A 14,943-nucleotide genomic window follows, 5' to 3' on the forward strand; every position below is an offset into this window, starting at 1 on the left:
CCGCTATAGCAGGAGTTTAAAACGTATTTAGAGAATGACTAAAAGATAAAAGTGAGAAGTTGACAAAACTTTGTTCATCTAATAGGTAAGCTGCCAGGGCGGTGGGGGTGAATCTGAAAATCAGTTCACATAAGAGTAAGTAAACAAACAAACAAACAAAATGCATAGTCACAGAAATTTTTTTTGTTAATATTAAAAATGTACTAATACTAAAGAAAATACAATGCAAACCCATTCTGACATATTTTATGCTATTTAACGATAAACATTTGTGCACTGCAAGCCACAAATGGATTTAAACTCCAGTGAGGACTTTATAAGCCATCTGCTAGTCTCCTAATGAGGCTAGTAACTATCATTGTTTACAGTTAGGCACCAGGGGTCATGGGTATTTGTTGTAATGAAAGCTGCAATGCATCACTGCAGAAACTAAAAGAGCCTTTCTTCACAAAGGCTAATTACAAATATAATAAAACAACATTAAAAAAATCTCTTGAAGTCCACAGAGAAACCTAACTTGGCACAACAAGTACAAACCATAGTACCCACTCTGTTTTCATTTAGTGAATTCTGATTACAGAAGTCAAGTCATATTTAACTACTAACAATACAAGGCCACCAATGAGTCTTTTGCTGCAGATCACTTAATCACAAGATGCTTCGTGAACCATCTGGATCTCTAAGATGTTTGCACCGACACTATACATAGAGTATGCCTACTCTTAGGACCCAGAGGTCTGATTTTTTTTTTCACCCACCTCCAGAAGATGCTACTTTAAAGTTTTGCCTCCTTTGTGCCAAAATTGAACTTGATGAGCTAGTTAATTCAGCACACTGGAGAAAAATGTGAACTTTTGATTGTTCGATATTACAGACACCAAGAAATTGGTTAACTAGTATTTTTGTTGCTGTTATTACTTTCCAGTTAACAACTTTAGCATCCCAGCAATGTAACCTGAATTATAATTGTTTTGCTTTGTATGTTGTTGTGAAGTGCCGTCCAAGTCAGTTCCAACTCATAGTGACCCTGTACAGGGTTTCCAAGGAGCAACTAGTGGGTTTAAACCGCCAAAATATGACTCAAACTGACCTTGCAGTCCAGTGCATTATTCTGCAGCACCACACATGGCAATATCTCCACAGGCCACAGGAGAAAAAAAAAAGTTGGAATACTACATTAGTTGATAACATTCGCATCAGGATCCTAGACTAGAAAAGTTTATAAGTCACATTATGAAGATATTCTAACAAAATATTTCATATTGGTGGCACTCAGGTTTAAATAACTATCACAACCTGTGATGTCAAAAGTAATGCTTTCTTATTAATAATAAGACTTTGTTGTTGTTGTTAAGTGCTGTCGAATCGGTTCTGACCCATAACGACCCTGTATAGGGTTTCCAAGGAGTGAATGACGTGCTCGAACCTCCAACCTTGTGATTCAAACTGACTTTTCAGTCCAGGGCATTAACACAGAGCGTCACACCAGAAGTAAGAATAAGACTACAAAAAGAAAAGTATCTTATATTTGTATAGTATTTCCCACTTTTACTAAAGTTTTGCATAAAAAACAAAATAAAAACTAAAAGTCATTAAGTAATACATACATCCATTGGGAAAGAATAGCCAAGAAGTTTTTAAAAACAGAAATTAAGCAGATCATGCACTAACTACCCATCTACTGCCATTGAGTTGATTCAGGCTCATAGCACTCCCAGTATTAAAACCTATCAAGCTTAAATAAACTAGTATGAGATGCAGGACAGAGGGATAGATTAGATCCACTAAGATAGATCCAAATGTAAGAGTTATCTGAAGGAAGTGCTTGAAATTGTGCCTACGGCATTTATGACAGTGTTATGTGATATAAATGACATTTGAAATAAGTACAGAAAATAAAAAGTGTTCAATAGATAATGCTAACATAATAGGTATGGAGTTTCTAGGTGGTGCAAACCATATGCTTGGCTGCTAACCAAAGGGCTGGAGGTTCAAGTTTATCCAGAAGCACCTTGAGAGAAAGGCTTGATGATCTAAGTCTGAAAAATCATCCATAGAAAACTCCATGAACTTTCAACAAGATAAGAATGAAGGGAAGTTCATCAACATGATTAAGGGAATCTATGAAGATACCATAACCAACATTATACTCAGTGGAATCACTGAGAGCCTTACCCTTGAGAACAGGAATGAGAAAAGGATATCTGCTACCAACACTTCAATTCATGATCAAACTAAAGTCCTAATAAGGCAAGAAAAAATTGCATTCAAATTGGAAATGAAGAAATAAAACTATTTTCAGGTGATATGATCAAATATGTAGGAAATCCCAGAGAATCCATAAGAAAGCTTCTAATAGAAGAATTCAGTAAAGTTTCAGAGTACAAAGTAAACATAAAAATCAGTCTGGCCAGAGCCATGGAACAAGTAAAGCTGAGTGACTTTGGGCAGGAGATTTGCTTTCAGAGTAGGATGACTTCAGACACTTCACTGGGGGAGCAAGGTTTGCTGACCCACAGAGCTGGAGCTGAGTACCTTCAGGCTGAGGCTTATGGTGGAGTGATGTGTCCTATGGGTATTTATCAGTAGCCCTAAAAGAACTTTGTATCATTGCCAGAGCGGGACAGACGTCATGTCAATGGGCCAAGGGTCAGAGAGAAGACTGCTTGCAGACACAGCTGAAGAGAAGCATTCTTACTGGAACAACTGTGCCCTGAGCATTTCTGATTCTGAATTGTAACCTATTAACTTCCCTAATAAACATCATAACTGTTAAAAAAAAAAAAAAAAAAAACATTCTGGCCATGTTCCATAGACTCCAGTTGATCTTGAGATGAGAGAGAGAAGAATAAGGGCTAGTTGGTAAGAAGTTTGGGGAGACTTGGAAACTCTTGAGCCCATAGACACTGACCTAACCACAATGGGCTAGAGCTGAAAGTGAAGCAGCCAGCTGATCTGAAGTGAGGCTCACAAAGATATCCAAACTTTCACATAGAATCTATTTGATCTAACTTGGATGGTTTGCTGATCAGAACTCGACTAGAGGAAGATAAAGAAGTTTGATACTGAAAGCAAGTGTAAATTGCTACAATTCAATGAACTTGGCCTTTGCTTATGGATGTAGTTGCTCAAAATACCAACCAAGAGGGAAAGAGTCTTCACATTAAGGATCAAGCCTAACCCCTCAGTATATAGGGTTGCTAGGGATTGGCAATTTAGACATTGGCTGCCGAAACTGAGAGGGCTATAAAGGCACAAAGTGGATGGCTTACAAGTTTTCAAGAGTGTGCTTAGTTTCAGAGTGAGGGGGGGTAGGGTATAAACCCCACTGAATAGTTTTTCTCTTGTGAAAGGGTTTTTTCTGGTGAAAGGGTACGGGGGAGGTTGAAGACAGGATTCTTTTGATCCAATAGTGAGTAATTGTTATCTTAACTAATTGTGAGGGTCAAAACTATAAAGATAGAAGATGTGTAACAAAAAGGGGGCGGTAGTTAATCTTACATTCCAGGAATAGAGGACCCTAGGACCATCACGAGGAAAGAGCATGAGTGGAATACGGGATCCTAACCAGAAAAGCAGTGACACCAGAGATGGAGGCAGAGGTGATGGCATGAAGAGACAAAGCATCTGAGGACTCTAGACTCATGAAAAGAGAAAGGCTGTGTGCTGGCAGCCAGGAGGCTGGTTTGCAGAATGTGCCCTTTGCTTGTTTAAATTAATATATATTTCTGTGTCTTTTGTGTATATATAAAAAACAGTGTGGGGGGATAGGAGGATATACTGTTAACTGATGGTGCATGGAGGGAATTGTGGTCATTGCAATGAAACAAAATATGATAGGTTGAGTGCAAAACTGATGTTCTGCCATGTAAAATATCACTTAATGCATAATAAAAGCTTTAAAAAAAATCAGTCTGGTTCCTATAAACCAACAAGAAATCTGAAAAAGTAATCAAAATAATTTAATTCACAATGGCATCTAAAACAATACCTAGGAGTATATTTAGCCAGGGATGTAAAGAACTCATACAATGAAAACTATATGTAAAACAATGTGGCAAGAAACAAACAGACATTAAAAAAAAAAAAAAAAGACTTTCTGTGTTTGTGGACTGGAAGACATGAAATGTGAATATGTCAACACTACCCAAAGTGATCTATAGACTTAATACAATTCATCAAAATTCTAACAGCATTTAAAAAAACTTTTTATTGTGAATTGAGTGAAGGTGTACAGAGATGATCATCAGTTTTACATTCAACAAATCATACACTTTGTTTCATCTTAATGATTGCAATCCCCTTCAAGCAACAACAGTTAACAGCATCAACAAATTTACTTTCCGTGACAACACAACTATGAAGATGATTGACTGTCTTTTGAATATTGGTTTCCCTTGCATACCATTGTAAAATAGATACTTGAGGGGAAGAGAAAGGAATAGCCAGAAATATCACCATAGAAAGCTTGTAAGTCCATCTACTGCCTATAACTGATTGTTGTTGTTGTTGTTAAGTGCCATCTTAGAATACTTAAAAAGGGGCTACAACGTTCCCAGTGAAGGAGGCTTCCTGCAGAGCCTCTGCATTGCGTAAGACCATAGGTGGAATCCTGAACCCCATCCAAAATCTTCTGAGGTGGGAAATCTCCACTTGAAAGGACAAGCAGACCAACCTGGAGCAGCTAGAAGAACAGAAGATACTTCTAGAAAGAAAGACCTACAGGAAAAATAGAAAACAATAACGGCAGTCTGACTGACTACTACAAGTACAAGCAAGTTGCTCGCCCAGGAGACATCAAGGTAAGTGAATGGGTTTCTGTATGGCAAACCCCCTTTCAAGACTAAGACTCAAAGGGAATACGCGAGCAGACATGAGGTCTGATGGTGACCACATTGGTCATCGATAAGGGGAAGTGAGGGAAAAATAGCAATGAAGCTGTGAGCTAAGTCCTACCACATTCAAGAGATTCCTGTGAACCCAGGTTAATACCTGGTTGGACAGCAGTATGGCAAGACCTGGGGACTCCTGGGCCCAGAATCAGTGACATAGCCACAGAGGACTAGAGTGGAGAGTGAAGCATCCAGCTGATACGAAGAGAGGGCATATGCACAAGAACACCCACACTTGGAGATAATAGCCACTTGACCTGGCTTCAATGACTGCATGATCAGAACTCAACTAGAAGAAGGAAGAAGAGGAAAAACAGAGTAATCTGATACAATTTGATGAACTTGACCTACACCTGGGTCAAGTAGCTCAAAAGAGGGAACAAAGCTTTACAGAGAGGATCATTCCCACCCCCTCTATACACAAAGTAGACAGGGATGGGCAACTTGGACATTAGCTACCCAAAATGGGGGGCTACAAAGGCAAGAAGTGACTGGCTTACAAGCTTTCACAAGGGAGCCTAGATCCAGAGGTTGCAGAGGAAGGTAGAATCTCCAATCTGTGTAGTATCCAATCTGTGTGGGCAGGGCTGATGAAAGGAGATGGGGATAGGACTCTTGTGGTATAATAGTGAATAATTGCTATCAGGACTGACTTTAAGGATTGGAAATGTAATGGTAGACATTTTGTAGCAAAAGGAGGGGAGAGGTTGACTTTGCAGAAGCAGAGGTCCCTGACACCATCAAAGAAGAAGAATGGAGTATGGGATCCTACTCAGAGAAACAGTGACATCAGAGATGGAGGCAGAGATGATGACATGGAGAGGTGGAGCGGCTGAAGACTCTAGACCCAGAGAAGGAGAGGGACTCTGTGCAGATGACCGAGGGGCAGGTTTGTGAGGTACACCCTTTGGGTGCTTGATGATACATGGAGGGGATTGTAATAATTGCAATGAAATGATATATGATAGAATGAATGCAAAGCCAATGTTCTCCCATGTAAACTGTCAAATATTTCACAATAAAACATTTAAAAACAATAACAACATAACTATGAATGGGTGAAGCGTTGTTGTTGTTGAGTGCCATCAAGTCGGTTCTGACCCATAGCGACCCTGTGTTAAATTTCTGAGGAGTCTAACATATTAACCCACAGCTCCAAACCAGGACTCCAGTCATATATTATTTGCTCTTTTGTGACTGATATTTCATTCAACATAATGTCTTTGAGATCTATCCATGTCATAGCATATATCAGAATTTCATTTCTCTTTATGACTGAGTAGTCCTGTATTCCACCACTTGTCTGTCAGTTTGTCGTACTGTGGTGGCTTGTGAGTTGCTGTGATTCTGGAAGCTATTCCATTGGTATTTTAAATATCAGCAGGGTCACCCTGGTGGAAAGATTTCAGATGAGCTTCCAGATGATTACAGACTAGGAAGAAAGAGTGACGAACTACTTCCGAATATTTAGTCACTGAAACCCTGATTAATAGCAGAGAAACAGTGTCAGATATAGTGCCAGAAAATGAGCCCCTCAGGTTGGAAGGCACTCAAAATGCGACTGGGGAAGAGCTGCCTCCTCAAAGTAGAGTTGACCATGATGACACGAATGGAGAAAGCCCATGGGATAAAAGCCCACAGGACCTTCATTTGTTGATGGGGCACAACTCAAAATGAAGAGAAACAACTATAAATATCCACTGAAAATCAAAATATGGAATGTCTGAAGTATGAATCTGGGGAAGTTGGAAGTTGTCGAAAATGAAATGGAATGCAAAAACATCAATATCTTAGGCATTAGTGAGCTGAAATGGACTGGTATTGGCCATTTTGAATGACAACCACATGATTTAGTATGCCAAGAATGACAGGCTGAAGAGGAATGGTGTTTCATTCATCATCAAAAAGAACATATCCAGATCAGTCATGAGGTACAGTGCTATCTGTAATAGGATAATATCCATGAGCCTACAGGGAAGACCAGTTAATACCACTATTATTCAAATTTACTCAACAACCACTAAAGCCAGTGAGGATGAAATAGAAGAATTCTACCAACTTCTTCAATCTGAAATTGATCAAACATGCAATCAAAATGTATTGATCATTAGTGGTGATTGGAATGCAAAGGTTGGAAGCAAAGAGGAAGGATCAGTAGTTGGAAAATATGGCCTTGGTGACAGAAATTATGCTGGAGATCGTATGATAGAACAATGACTTGTTCATTTCAAATAATTGTTTAGACAACATAAGAGATGACTATACACATGGACCTCACCAGATGAAATGTATAGAAATCAAATTGACTACATCTGTGGAAAGAGAATATGAAAAAGCTCCATGTCATTAGTCAAAACAAGGCCAGGGACATATTGTGAAATAGACCATCAATTGCTTATATACAAATTCAAACTGAAGCTGAAGAACATGAAAACAAGTCCACGAGAGCCAAAATATGACCTTGAATATATCCCACCTGAATTTAGAGATCATCAGAAGAACAAATTTGATACATTCAACACTAAAGATCAAAGACCAGAAGAGTTGTGGGATGACATCAAGAACATCATACAGGAAGAAAGCAAAAAGTCATTAAAAAGACAAGAAAGAAGGAAAAGATCAAAATGGATGTCAGAAGAGACACTGAAATTTGCTCTCCAGCGTAGAGATGCTAAAGCAAATGGAAGAAATGAGGAGGTACAAGAGCTGAACAGAAAATTTCAAAGGTCATCTCGAGAAGATAAAGTCAAATATTACAACAAAATGTGCAAAGATCTGGAGTCAGAAAAGCATAAAGTAAGAACACGCTCAGCATTTTCAAGCTGGGGGAACTGAAGAAAAAATTTAAGCCTCAACTTTCATTATTGAAAGATTCTCTGAGTAAATTATTGAATGATGCAGAAAGCATCAAGAGAAGATCGAAGGAATACACAGAGTCACTGTACCAAAAGGAAATGGTTAATGTTCAACCATTTCAAGAGGCAGCATATGATCAAGAGCCAATGATACTGAAGGAGGAAGTCCAATGTGCATTGAAGGAATTGATGGAATAAAAACTGAAATCTTTCAAGAAAGTGAGGCAGCACAGGAGGCACTCATTCATCTCTGCCAAGAAATTTGAAAGACAGCTATCTGGCCGACTGACTGGAAGAGATCCATATTTGTGCCCATTCCAAAGAGAGGCGATCCAAAGGAACGTGGAAATCATCGGACAATCTCTTTGATATCCCATGAGAGTAAAGGTTTACTAAAGGTAATACAGAAATGGCTGTAAACATACATTAACAGAGAACTTTCAGAAGTTCAAGCTGGATTCAGAAGAGGCCGTGTAACAAGGGATATCATTGCTGATGTCTGATGGATCTTGGCTGAAAGCAGAGAATACCAGAAAGATGTTTACCTGTGCTTTAATGCAAAATCTTTCGATTGTGTGGATCATGACAAGCTATGGACAACATTGCGAAGTATGGGTATTCTGGAACATTTAGTTGTGCTTATGAGGAATCTGTACATGAACCAAGAGGCAGTGCTGGAACAGAACATGGGAACACTGAATAGTTTTAAATTAAGAAAAGTGTACAACAGGTTTTATTCTTTCACCATACTTATTCAACCTGTATGCTGAGCAAATATTCCGAGAAGCTGGCTTATATGAAGAAAAATGTGGCATCAGGATTGGAGGAAGACTCATTAACAACCTGCAATATGCAGATGATACAACCTTGCTTGCTGAAAGTCAAGAGGACTTAAAATATTTACTGATAAGATCAAAGAGCACTACCTTCAGTATGGGTTACAACTCAATATAAAGAAAGCAAAAATCTTCACCCCTGGACCAATAAACAACATTCTTATCAATGGAGAAAAGATTCAAGTTGTCAAGGACTCATTCTTCTTGTTGATCTACTATCAATATTCATGAAAGCAGCAGTCAAGAAATCAAATGACATATTGCATTAGACAAATTAACAGATGAATACTTATCAAAGGGGGGAAATGCAGAGCAGAATTTCAAATTCTTACAGAACCCGGAACTACTGGACCTATTGAGACTGAAGCAACCCTTAAATCTATAGCTCTGAGAAAATCTTCAAATCATGAACTGAAATTATTTCCTAAAGTCATCTTTAAACTATAATTATGCTAAATTAGTAAGGAATGTTCAAAATGAGCATTGTGCTCTTTTAAAGATTTGTCTACTTGAGATAAAATTGACAGCAGTATTTCTAATGCATAGATTAAAAGTTTAGGGGGATAGTAATTCTAAGTCAATGGTAGTGAAACAATGTGGAGAGAGAGAGTGAGAAAGGTGACAATGTGAAGAGCATAACCAATGTTGCTGATTTGTACACATAGAAATTATTAAGTGAGTTTATGTTTTGCTGCATATACAAGGGGACTTCAAAAAGTTCATGGGAAAATGGAATTAAAAGATAATGGAAGTTTTCACAAAGTTTTTAAAGGCTCCTCATATTTTCACTAAAATTAAAATTAATTAAATGTTTAACTTTATGGAACACAGTTGTACTCTGAATCACATGGGTTTCCATGAGTCAGAATTGACTTTATGATAATTGGAGGCACATTAATTGGGGGAGAGTGGTGAGGGGGAAGGTTAGATCTTCACATCTTATCATATGCCAAAGTAAAATCCAGATGAATTAAAGCATTAAATGTGAAATACAAAACGATGGAAAAAACTATTTTAAATTTAGGAAAATATTTATATAACCTCTGGGGTGGGAAAGGCAGAAACTATAGAACAATGTGGCCCACAGGTCATGGGAGGGTTCCTAGCAACCTATGAAGTACCCAGTGGACACTTTGAGAAGAAAACACTACAACCTAGTTTGGGGTATATACACATCATAAATTTGAAATGTAAGATCAACTAATTCTAATTTTCACAGAAACATCGTTAAAGCATTAGAAATCATTATGGGCTTAGAGGCTTCACATAAACTACAATCTATGTTGATCATATTGGGGAGAGCTACCATCCAGTAAATATGCTACTGCTGGTTTTATTAAATGTGCATTTTTATTTTCACTCACATGTTGCATTATAGCTCCATTTCACAAAAGTGAATTATTGGCTCAAGATGGTTTATTGAGGTATAAAAGCAATAATGAAAATAGTAACACACACAATACAACCCAGAATAGCCTCATGTGCCTATATAATACAAAGACTTCAGTACAAATGCATAATATGAGTTTGTACATGCTGGAACAAGTGAGTCTGTGAAGGTGCAGATTTCACACAAGCATTGCAAAGGAAAATGTGTGAATAGGATGTAGGATGATGAATATCTGAAAATTGGATTTGATTCGACCAATGACCCATTCGTTTTTTATCCCTTGTGCATTGTGTGTATTGAAATTCTGTCACAAAATGGCAAAAAGCCATCAAAACTTTTGCATTGTTTTCAAACAAGCTCAGTGGCCTTTCTAGCCCCCACAGAGTTTTTCTGAGATAAAAGCAAAATATTGCTTTCCAAGTATACAACTGATTAATTTTATCACTGGAGACAAAGAAGAGAAAGTAAAAGTAATGTAATAGGTGTCAGTGAAAAATAGCATTGAGACCCTTATAAAACCAGACCTGAAGTCAATGGCCAATATTAAGCTCAAAGAGGAATCAAAGTGATTCTTGGCAAAATGCCTCTATCAAAGGGCAATGGGGGACATAATACCCGGTCAATGACAGACTGAGGGAAAGAGTAATTAGTACCATGTGTTCATTCTGGCAAATCTTTCTCTTGTTGGGCCAGAACTCTAAGGCACAGAGCATGAAACTGTTCCTGGCTTGTGTGCAATTCATCCATGAAGAAGATGGTCTCTGGCTTTTGGTTCTATTTATCTCTGAAAAGGCTATGAAAATCTTGTTTGGTTAATGATTATTTTGTGAGCACTAGAGACATTGCCAGGAGCCCTGTAGGACAAGGTCAGCAGTTCAAACCCACCAGTTACTCTGTGGAAGAAAGATAAGGCTTTAAGGCTTTCTGTTCATGTCAAGATTTGTAGCCTCAGAAATCCTATGAGTCTGAATTGGATCATTATGAGTCTGAATCGACTCAATGGCAGTAACTTGAGCGTTTGAAGGTCCTTGCCATTGATAGGGCTTTGGAATGAGGTCTAGCAATAAGCATGCATGAAGTTGGTATTATTGTTGTTGTTAAGTGCTGTCCGTCAGTTCCCACTCCTCACAACCCTGTGTAGGGTTTCCAAGGAAAAGCTGGTAAGCTTGAACCACCGGCCTTGTAGTTCAAACCAACCTTGAGGTTCAGTGCTTTATCCCACTGTGCCACACCAGGACTCCATGCATGAAGTTGTTATTGTTGTTAAGTGCTATCTTGAAGTAGGGAAGGTTATATAAGCCAACTATAACCTAAACTTGTTACCATCAATTGAATTCTAATTCATAGTGACCCCATATAGATACACTGGAACTGCACTTCTTAAAGTTTTCAAGGTGTGACCTTTGACATTGGGGTGGATGGGTTTCTACAGTCAATATAATGGTTAGTGGTTGAGTGCTTATCAATTTTTGACACCCAGGGGGAAAATATGTATTTAATATGGAAAAAAAAGTGGATATACCTAAACATCAATTTATCTAATGCTTTAGTCTGAGAGAATATTTGGTGGATAAAAGGATGCCTTCTGATCTTAATTGAGTGTTGAAAGATGTAGTAAAATATGTAAATATGGTCTGCCACCTCCAAGTGTAATTATACTTTGTGAAGGAAAGGACAATGATTGTAGAAAGCTTTTCTACACTAGTTTTTTTAAAGTAAAGATGACCATACAAGATTTCAGTCTTTAGGCAAATTTCATGACATCATTAATATCTATAACAACCATTTTTATCCTTTCAACTGACTTTCCAGAAATTTAATAGGAATATATTTGCTACAATCTACAACTAGAGACTTTCAGGCAGTTGTTTTTTGTTTTTTTTTAAACTTTTAACTGTGAATTGAGTGGAGGTTTGCAGAATGTGGGCTCATCAGTCCCACATTTAACAAATCATACACTTCATGTCACCACAGTGATTGCAATCCCTTCTATGTACCATTAATTCACAGTATATACCTCTGTTCCCTTTAACTCTTGCACTCCTTCCTGTGTCTTCCACTACCTTCGTCTTTCCTGTGCCAAATCCCTCTTGTTGTATGTTGCCTTCACCATCACCCAAGTTAACATGTTTCTACTCTCTCTACCCAGTGAATAATTTTCCCTTCTGTCCCACCCCAGTAACCATAATAGACTATTTCTTTTAGCAATAAAACCTTTTCTTAACTTTTTACAACACTGGTTTCAGACAATCTTTGTCCTATTGTGATTGACTAATTTCATTCAGCAAAATGTCCTCCAGATTCATCAACATTATGCAGTGTTTCACAGATTTGTCATTATCTTTCAACGTTTAGTATTCCATTGTGTGTATGTACCAGAGTTTCTATCCATTTGGCTACTCTCTGTTTCTTGACTGGTGCATTTAATCACTTATATTCAGTGTAATTATCTCATGGTAAGTGTCATTAGAGAATGGAAACATGTGCACCTTTTTTTGTTCACCATTTGTACAGCTCAGTTTAGGGTAGGTTTGGCTGATGTTGACTAATGTCTGTAGTTGATCAGGTGGTATAGCAGCTGGTATTGACTCTTGTCCAGTGGGTGGAGCTGTCGAGGGTACAGTTGTGACTGATTTGTACGGGCATTGTTGCTGTCTCTGACTATATGAGGCAAGAGGAGAAAACACACAGGAAAACAAAACAGTGCAAGCAAACAACAGTGAAAACAGAATATAATAAAGGAGAAAAAAAATATGCAGCAACAAGGAAAAAGAGAATATAGAGACTAAACAGAGAAAAGCAGGAACAGGAAAATAGAGTAGTACAAGAGAAAATATACTTTATAAAAACAGAGAAAGGAAAGATGAAAAGAGAAAGATACTATAGAGTAATGAAGAAAAATCAAGAGGAAAAAAGAGATGAGGGCAGAAATGAGAAGCATAAGAAGAGAAAAAAAAAGCATAGATAAAATAAGATAAAAATGAAGGAAAGGGAAAGAGAGGAAAGAGAATAAAGAATAAACAAACAAAAACAATGAAACAATAAGGACAAATAAACAACAAAGTGCAGTTTTGGACCTAGAGAGAAGAAAACTCTGGCGGCTCCTGCAGGGCAAGGAACTCACAAGGAGTCATGGGAGGGGTGTGATGGCTGAGTCCCCAGTCCTGGATGGAGTTCCTATAGACCTAGCTGTCTATGTTCAGGGCACTCAATTTGAAAGTAGTTCAAGGAGGTCATTTGGGTTGCTAGTTTAGTGTCTATAGAACCAGAGTGTAGCTGGGGACAGGGTGGCTGATTATAAAGATTCTTGCTAGTCTAATTCTTGTCTGGAGGCTCTGTGGGTTCTGTAGATCTAGCTGCCAAAGTGGCACGGTGGGCACCAACCTCATACTGACTCAAAAGACACACCCCAGGACTCATGGAGAGCAAGATCTGCACTGGAGATAGATGAGGGTGGGGGTCAGCCTCACAGCTGTTATCCAGGGCATTGTGGGGAGCAAGAAGGAATCCCACCTTTTTTGTTGCCCATGTGAATCTGCACCATCAGGCCACCATCTGTTTGTCTCTCCAAAGTTGTTCACAAAAGTTCAAGATGGCCACACCAAGTACGGATGGCAGTCTGTTCACTAGTCAGTCTTCTTTTTCCACCTCCTCTGCTCAGCTTCTCCTCCCAGTTAGTATTCAGTCTACTTCTCTAATCTTTCCTCTGAAGCTTAGTGATCCAGGATTGTCTTCTGTGCCTGTTGCATTAGGCCTCCTGTATTTTTGTTGTAGAGAATCTGTATAGTGTCTGCCTATTCTGCCATCTTGCTGGAAGTCTTGTTGTTGTTTTTAAGTACTGTCAAGTCATTTCTGAACCATAGTGACCCTGTATAGGGTTTCCAAGGAGCAGCTGGTGAGCTTGAACCACCAACCTTGTGGCTCAAACGACTTTGCAGTCCAGTGCGTTAGCCCACAGTGCTACACCAGGACTCCTACTCCCATGCAGTTTTGACTGTGACAGTCTTATTGAGCTAAATAACTTCTAATAGAACTTGAGAGTAGACTTTAACTAAAACATCCCTCTATATTGTTTTCAGTTTATGTTCTATCTTAATATGAAAAACTAATTGACAAACCAAATACCAGAACATCGTACAGGAATAAGGTAAAGGGTCACTATAAAGACAGGACTTTTAAAAACGACAAAAATGGGTCTCAGAAGAGACACTGAAACTGTCCCTTGACTCAAATGAGAACAAAAACACAATACACCAAAACTTTTGGGACACGTCAAAAACAGGGCAGTTTTATCAATAAGCACGCAAATCCAAACAGACAAAAGAATGAAAAGCAACACCATAACCCAGCATCTTCAACAATTATAAATGGAACAGCAAGATAAGCCCAGTCACCAGAAGAAAAGAAATAATAAAGATTGGAGCAGAAATGAATGAAGCAGGAAAACAATAGAAAGAATAATAAGTTGATTATTTGAAAGGATTAATAGACAGACCACTGGCAAATATATCAAAAGAAAAGAAGGCAATGAATGATATGGGTCATGTCACAATGAAAATAAAAAGAATAAAACAGAATACTATGAAGAATTGTATTTCCAACAGATCTGAAAACCTAGGAGAAATGAACAAATTTCTAGAAACACACTACCTACCTAAATTAACACAGAAATATAAAGCTTGAACAGACCTATAACAAAAGAAGAAATTGATTAGGTCATTTGAAAACTCCAAAATATAACCTGGGCAAGATAGTTTAACTGGTGAATTCTACCAAACATTCAGAGAAGAGCTGACACCAATTATACTAAAACTATTCCAGAAGATATGAAAGGATAGAAAACTCCTGAATTCATTTTATGAAGTGTACATAAACCTGACAGCAAAATCAGGCAAAGCAATTAATAAAAACAAAAGTAATAGACCAATATCCCTAATGAACATCATGACCAAGTGGGATTCATACCAGGT

This window comes from Chrysochloris asiatica, unplaced genomic scaffold, assembly GCF_000296735.1.
Source record: "Chrysochloris asiatica unplaced genomic scaffold, ChrAsi1.0 scaffold00011, whole genome shotgun sequence".
Lineage (NCBI taxonomy): Eukaryota > Metazoa > Chordata > Mammalia > Afrosoricida > Chrysochloridae > Chrysochloris > Chrysochloris asiatica.